The 7,736-nt window shown below is 38.2% G+C and overlaps 1 long non-coding RNA gene across 1 annotated transcript; it reads left to right on the forward strand.

Moving 5' to 3' along the window:
* The first annotated feature begins 255 nt into the window (after window positions 1–255).
* Window positions 256–6,860, forward strand: LOC131508379 (uncharacterized). Its single transcript, XR_009259984.1, has 3 exons — window positions 256–357; window positions 3,979–4,112; window positions 6,512–6,860. It is a non-coding gene; the product is annotated as an uncharacterized LOC131508379 (long non-coding RNA).
* The last annotated feature ends 876 nt before the right edge of the window (window positions 6,861–7,736 follow it).

Here is a 7,736-nt window from a genome sequence, read left to right on the forward strand (position 1 = left end):
CAATGGTTGATTCCTTAATTTTTTAAAGAATTCAATATCATAAGCAAATTCTTTTAATTTGTGAAAAACTGCTGGTCTACACTCCTCAGCTGCCTAGCAATATACTTCTTTTTTTGGGTATATTTCTTTTTTTCTGAGTCTGATGGGCACACAAGATCATCCATTTTGGGTTTCTCTTCACCTCTAAATGAAGGTTGTCCTTCGTGAGGGAGGGTTCTAGAAGTTCAGTGGTAGGAAACAGGGAGACTCTGGCATTTTAGAACACACAGTCATTCTTAATCTCATGTTGCTTCAGACACACCACTGCTCCAGGCCAGCAAGAATGTTTTTCTGGTTTAGGGTGAAGCCACTCATTTAGTAAGTATTTTGCATGATGACTTAGCATTGATTTACCATCTCCTGACCAAGATCAGGAGAACTTCCTGAACTCAGAACCGCCTCCCTCTCACTGATTGTTCTGTTTGGCCACAATATCAGTTCCCTAAGATTAACCTCCAACGAGGTTACATCTGTAGGTTTCTGTTTGTTCCTCTCCTTCCTCTGCTAATAAGCTGTGTTAATAAGAACTTAGCAGCTAGCTTGCCCTTTTAAGCAAGGAATACATGACTTGGGCATTTGTTGCTATCACATTCTTTAAGTATTTGTTGATCATTCATTACCACTCTTATGGTGCAAAAGGGGCACCGAATCTCGCCAACACAGCCAGAACTTGCTTTCCTACCTCTTGCCCAGGTCTGTACTTAAGGTGGAAACTTTGGTGAGGAAGCAGGCAGAGGTAATAAACCGATTCAAAATCTGAGCTGAGGTTGAGCTTGTGTATGAGGACCGGCAACAAGGCCAGTGGACAGGGAACACAGAATGTGCTCTGCAGGCAGGCGGAGACCGCTGAGGCCTGCTCAGGGTCCTCTCCTGGTGTCTCCGGCAGCTCCGTCTGATTTTCACAGCAACTCACCGCCATGCCTGGTACCGGTGTCGGCTTTCTGGCTTTCTTTTTTAAAGCTGAGGTGTCCGATCTAGTGCCCAGCTTTTCCCCTGCAAGCCGACACCTCTGATCCATTCTGTACCAACCCCAGTTTGAAGCTTCATCCTTCCACGATTCCTTCTCTTATGGTTTGTACTGTGTCTTTTAAGGAAAAAAAAATACAAAATTTTGTTTCTGGTTTGTTTTCGTTTTTTTTTTTTTTAGAAATCCAATTCCAGGTGGTCTCCAGTTAAAGGGAGAAAACGTCAGCTTGATTGTCCCTGCCTCTAGATTTGCTAGCAATTTTCCTTAGAATTTACCACTTTTCTGAGTCTGATCATGTCAGTGTAGCAGAGCTGATCAGATGTGGTGATGCTGACCCAAGCTAACAAATCTCACACAAAGTATAAAAGCAGAATGCTGACTTGCTAAATTTCACCGGGAGTTATGACCATAAAGGGACAGAATGTTCACATCTCCATAGCTGGTGCCTTTGTTTTTCCTCGTGTGCAAGCTAAATACAAAGATAATTTATTAGAGGACAATTCAATAAGGATGAATCAAAATAAAATGAGTCAGTGTGATGTTGAGGCTGTTTGGTTATTATCACGCCTAATGCCTTGATGTTCCCATCTCTACAATAGGACCCCATCTATCAGAGAGACCAAATGCTCATGTTAGCCTCGGGGTTCCAGGATGGTCAGAACTAGAACAATCTCAGCCAACATTTGCATCTAATTCTTTTCCCCCATGCTCTTCAGCTGAAAAAAAAATACGGATAGTAGACATGATAATTTCTCATGTTCTTTTCTTCCTCCAGGCATGTGGTAATATTGTACCTTCTCACCTGTGGGCATCAGACATAAGCATATGGTTTCCTTTAGCCAATTAGTTGAGAATGAAGACCGTTAAGAGCCAGAATGTGGCTTGCAACCTTCTCCTTCCCCTGCCAGAGTGATTAATGATGCCTTCTTCATCCTGTGTCTCCAAGTGAGAATGATGTGAAGAGTCTCAAACAAACCCACATCATAAGCAAGGGATAAAACTTTCTTATTTTAAACCACTAATATTTGGGGATTGTTTGTTACCATGGCAAAATGAGGCTCATGTTGATTGATACAGAAACTTGTACCCTGTCATAGGGAGTGCTATAAAACAAACTTAAATATGTGGTATCGGCTTCGTGGGTTATATGGCAGATAGTGAGGTCAATTTATCACAGACTGGAAGAGGGAGGGTCAGTATTACTCAGTGGCTAAATTCTTGTTAAAGGAACAACTACTTAGCAGGTATGATGAGGCGTTCATACAGGCTCTGGGTATCCGTGGCTAAGTAGAGAAAGAGAAAGAGGTAAGGGGAAGAGAAAGCCAAGAAATATACAGTAAGACTTGTGACACAAAAGAAACCCGGGTGTGGTCATTGCTCACAGAGCTGACTGCAATGAGACAGAAAAGCCAAAAATACGTTTTAGAAAACTGTGCTGCAAAAAAGAATCAACAGCCTAGACTAAAATAAATCATGACAATTTGATACTTACAAAGATCCTGGGGCTCCCAACTGTATACAGGCAAGAAGTGAGCTGACAGAGCTGCTCAGTTTCCAAGAAGATATCTTGCCAATGTCCCACTCAGATATAGCCAAGGAGGATAATGTAAAACAAACAAAAGAACTACACAGAGTGTGAATTTAGGGAGAAAACTGGAAAAGTTAGCTACTCCCAAGGAGGAAAACTAGACCTTATTTAAGAATCATTCCCTGCCAGGAATTGGGGGGAATCCTTACTAGGTTTTTGCAGAAGTTTTTCAGAACTGCTACAGAGAAGACTATGTTATGTAGGACAAGTGTATACTATGTGGTCCCAGTTCTTCCTCTCCAAGATTATCTCCTGCAGCTATCTGTCCTGGTTCCATTACTGCATATTGGATTTTGGAGAAGCTCATAGACCTTCAAATTCAAGAAGAGCCACATCCAGACCTAACATCAAGATACTGTCTAAAACCAACATATTCCTTAGAAACTCTGGGTTGTAGAATTGATGTCACGAGTAGGAAGAACTTTTGCATCGCTTCCCTTGGGTAGGCTGCATATTTTCCATGTGGGTAGGAGAAAAGACTAAATATTTTCTTAGTAGATTGTGAACTATGACAGTCATTAGGGCTGTTTACCCATCTTTTAGTTATTCCCCTTCTGCAAACCTGAGAGGATTGCAATTGCACAATCTTTTGATGAGAGCCATGGCCATTTGACCTGGATTTGGCTGAGAAAACACGAGCAGCTATGATGTGTGTGATGTCCAGAAAAAAGTCTTTAATAGTCAGTGCGTGCTTTGTTACTCCCGTCTCTCCCTGGTGACTGGCCCCGTTCCAGATGGTGAAAGCTCCGTCATCCTATGTGCCCATGTGACTGATGTGAAATGAGCATGTAGCATAAGCAATAAATGAAACTAGGATGTTTTAGTCACAGTTTAGGAGCATTTTTACATCCTGACCTATACAGCCCCAAACTCGACTAAATAAATTAAATCAAACAGCAAACATTCTAGCCTATTTTCCTCATGACTTCAAGAATCCTGAACGGAATACAGGCATACCCCCAATGTACTGCATTCTCTTCAAATTGAAGGTCTGTGGCAACCCCATGTCCAGTGAGTCTATCGGCGCCATTTCCCAACAGTATTTGCCCGTGTCGTGTGTGTCAGTTTGGTTATTCTCAAAATACTGCAAACTTTTTCATTATTATTATGTTTGTTATGGTGATCTGTGATCGGTGACCACCGAAAGCTCAGATGATGATTTATGTTTTTTTAGTAATAAGGTTTTTTAAATTAAGCTATGTGTATTTTTTAGACATAATGCTATTGTGTATCATGCCAGCATAGTATACGGCACAGTGTATACATGTCAGTATAGTGTAGGTATAGTATGGTATAGACTAGAGTGTAAACATAGCTTTTCTATGCACTGGGAAATCAAAACACTCATTTGACTCATTTTATTGTGATATTCACTTGTTTGCAGTGGTCTGCAGCCAAACCTGCAAAATTTCCAAGGTCTGCCAGTATTAGCAAAGGGAACAATTCTCTCCAAAAATGCACCATAAACAAGTTAGATGCAGCTCAGGAATGCGACAATATTTTAATATAAGAAAATGGGTGACATTCACTGCATCAACAGATTGTAGAAAGAGCCATACGCTCATCTTAATAGACACAAGAAAAAATGTGATGGGGAGTCTGGGTGGCTCAGTCAGTTAAGCGTCTGATTCTTGATTTCAGCTCAGGTCATGGTCTTGCAGTTCATGAGTTCGAGCCCACGTCAGGCTCTGTGCTGGCAGCATGGAACCTGCTTGAGATTCTCTCTCTCCCTCTCTCTCTGCCCCTCCCCCACTCACTAGTGTGCATGTTCTCTCTCTCTAAATAAATAAATAAACTTAAAAAAAGAAAAGAAAAAATCTGATAAAATTCAAGACCCGTTCAATAAGCTAAAAACAGCAGGAAACTAATTTAACTTCATATAAGATAACAACAAAACTCCTTATGATACGCACAATTATAAATGGGAAAACACTGGAATCATTCCCTTTAGATTTAAGAACAAGATAGGGATTCCCACTTTTACTGCTGTTTAACAGTACTAGAAATCTGAGATTGGCATAAGATAAATAAAATAAATTAAGGGCATAAAGATTGGAAGAGAAGAAATAAAAGTAGGAAGGGAAGTGGAAGGGAAGAAATAAAAATTACTGCATATGTTACTGTTTTCATAGGAAATTTAAAAGTATAAATTTCCCATTTAAGGGTGAACATTCAAGTATCCTGTGACCTGGCATTTATACTTTTACCTACTTGCCCAATTGAACTTTAGCATATAGGTACCAGGATACATGTATAGGAATCCATAGTTATCCTATGCATAATAGCAAAAGCCTAGAAAAAGAAATGTCCAGTATCCAATGTTTATAGCAACACTATCAACAATAGCCAAATTATGGAAACAGCCCAAATGTCCATCAACTGATGAATGGATAAAGAAAATGTGGTATATATATATATACAATGGAACACTACTTGGCAATAAGAAAGAATGAAATCCTGCCATTTGCAACGACATGGATGGAACTGAGGTATTATGCTAAGTGAAATAAGTCAGAGAAAGAGAGATATCATAATTTCCCTTATATGGGGAACTTGAGAAACTTAACAGAAGACCATGGGGGAAGGGAAGGGGAAAAAATAGTCTCAAAGAGAGGCACGCAAACCGTAAGAGACTCTTAAATACAGAGAACAAACTGAGGGTTGATGGAGGGGGGCGCTAGAGGAGAGGGAGAAATGGGTGATGGGCAATGAGGAGGGCACTTGTTGGGATGAGCACTGGGTGCTGTATGAAGCCATGAATCATGGAAATCTACCCCCAAAACCAAGAGCATAATGTATACACTGTATGTTAGCCAACTTGACAATAAAATATATTAAAAAAAAAAGAGAAATGTCCATTGAGAGAAAATGAATAAGTTTGATACAGTCACCCACTAGAATATTATGCAGGATTGAGAATGAATAAATTCCAGCTACATACATCACAGATAAATTTTAGTTATCTAATGCTGGGTAAAAAAGGTAAGTCTTAGAAGAAACATACAATATGATGTCCTTTATGTAAAGTTTCAAAACTAGCAATAAAAATCTCTACATAAATTAGGATATAAAAAAGTCTAATTGTATGTTAACTAACTGGAATTTAAATAAAAATTTGGAGGGGTGATTGGGTGGCTCGGTCAGTCGAGCATCTGACTCTTGATCTCAGCTCAAGTCTTGATCTCAGGGTCATGAGTTCAAGCCCCATGATGGACTCTGTGCTGGGCATGAAGCCTACTTAAAAAAAAATATTTTGCTTTTTTTTTTTAATTTGGAAAAAAGTGAACAAATTAAAAAAAAACCCTAAAAGGTCATAAACTCAATATTTGATTGAAGGATATATAAGAAGATGTGTCATTATGAGAGGCCCACATAGGTAGACACAAGTTATTGATAATATTTTAGTTCTTAGTTTGGGCACTGTATTCATAGATGTTCATTATTAAGTAAAAATTCTAACAATACCAATAAAGTTAGAGATCTATGCATGGACCATTAATTTTAGATATGGAACTAGGGTTATACTGATTTTATTCTGTACCTGTGTGTACATCTATGCCAAAAATATAATTATTTGTAAATTCAGAGTCAAGTACAATAGAAAATACACACACACACACACACACACACACACACACACACACACACATATATATAATTAGACTCTAGACAGACGGACAGACACTCATTTTAACTTACACATACAAGTGAATACCAAGAGATTAACATGCGAGAAGTAATATCTACACCTAAGAGCAGTGGGTTGAAGTCAATGAAATTTTAGAAAGATATTCAAAAAGTAATGACTTATGAAGATGTTGAAGACAACATCAGAATTGGAAGTGTTCTGTGTACAAACCAATGTTCATCTGTACACAAATTCATGTATTGCAATTTCTCTACTTCTGTTTGTTTAGCTTATAAAGATATGTGACCCTCCCAACCTGGGAACTTGTAAAATAACAATCACCACTGCACAGATGATACCTGGCCTCAGAATGGTGTTGTCCAGCACTGGGATTTCCTTCAAAAGTATTGGCTTACCAGTGCAGGACTCAGAAAGACTACAGTGTGACTTTTTAGTACAAGAAGTTTCATCTAGTCTGAGGCCTAAGGTGGAAATAATCAGAAATCATCAAGGAAGACTTTTGCTGTCATCATTTACAGTGCACTGTTACAGACTCTTATCAACATATTGTCCCTTTCTGCTTTTACTCTCTTGGTAGAAAATGCCTGCAATCATTTGAAATATAGGCATTTCCCAGCGTACATGACTTGGCTTTTACACACAGGCATACACTGATAAAGAAGAGTCTTATATCCACAGTCCTGTTCCATAGTCTCAAGATAACAAGCGTTTTGTAGTTGTTTTGAATCTTTAACCAAGAGTATTTGAGGAGGTAACGACCCAGAAGTATGCCTTTACATTCAGCATTAAAAAAATCACAAGGCACTGGTGCCCTGAGGTATCTACACCACTTTCTTTCTGAAGCATTTTAAGAGAGAGAACAAAAATGAACCTGACATCCAGGTTATAAGTGATAATGCATTCTCACCAGGAATATAATTTACGGTATTTGGTTCACTAACACATACCCCTTACCACTCTATCTTTTTAACCAGTGAATTCAGTGATTCCGTGTATAACTGGAAATTTCTGACTATTATCACTTTCAGGGTAGTTCATTTTAACTATTTACATTGTGAAGGGCAAATTCTTTTATGATACATTACTTTTCTTCGTATATGTTCACATTACCCAAGGGTGGTCTTAGTTTCAAAAAGGATAAAAAGCTCAATTTGTTAAAATATCAAATATATTTAAATACATGAATTAATAACACAAATTAAAAAATCTAATTTGTTACCTTTGGAGGATAATAGGGAACCAATTCATTATCTTAAAAACTATAAACAAAGCAAACCAAAGCATTTATCTTGCCTTCCTGGTATGAACATATTGTGATTAAATAGATTAAACAGTTTTTATAAAAGTATTTTAATTAGGAAATAAAACAAATTATTAAACTACAGTATCACTATTTTATATCCCCAATGGATTACTGGATCTAAGCATTTATACTCAGCAGCTGCTAATGCCATAAAAACAGAACAACTAGATGTCAAAGTGCTTCCTGAAGA

The sequence above is a fragment of the Neofelis nebulosa genome, chromosome 4 (assembly GCF_028018385.1).
Source record: "Neofelis nebulosa isolate mNeoNeb1 chromosome 4, mNeoNeb1.pri, whole genome shotgun sequence".
Lineage (NCBI taxonomy): Eukaryota > Metazoa > Chordata > Mammalia > Carnivora > Felidae > Neofelis > Neofelis nebulosa.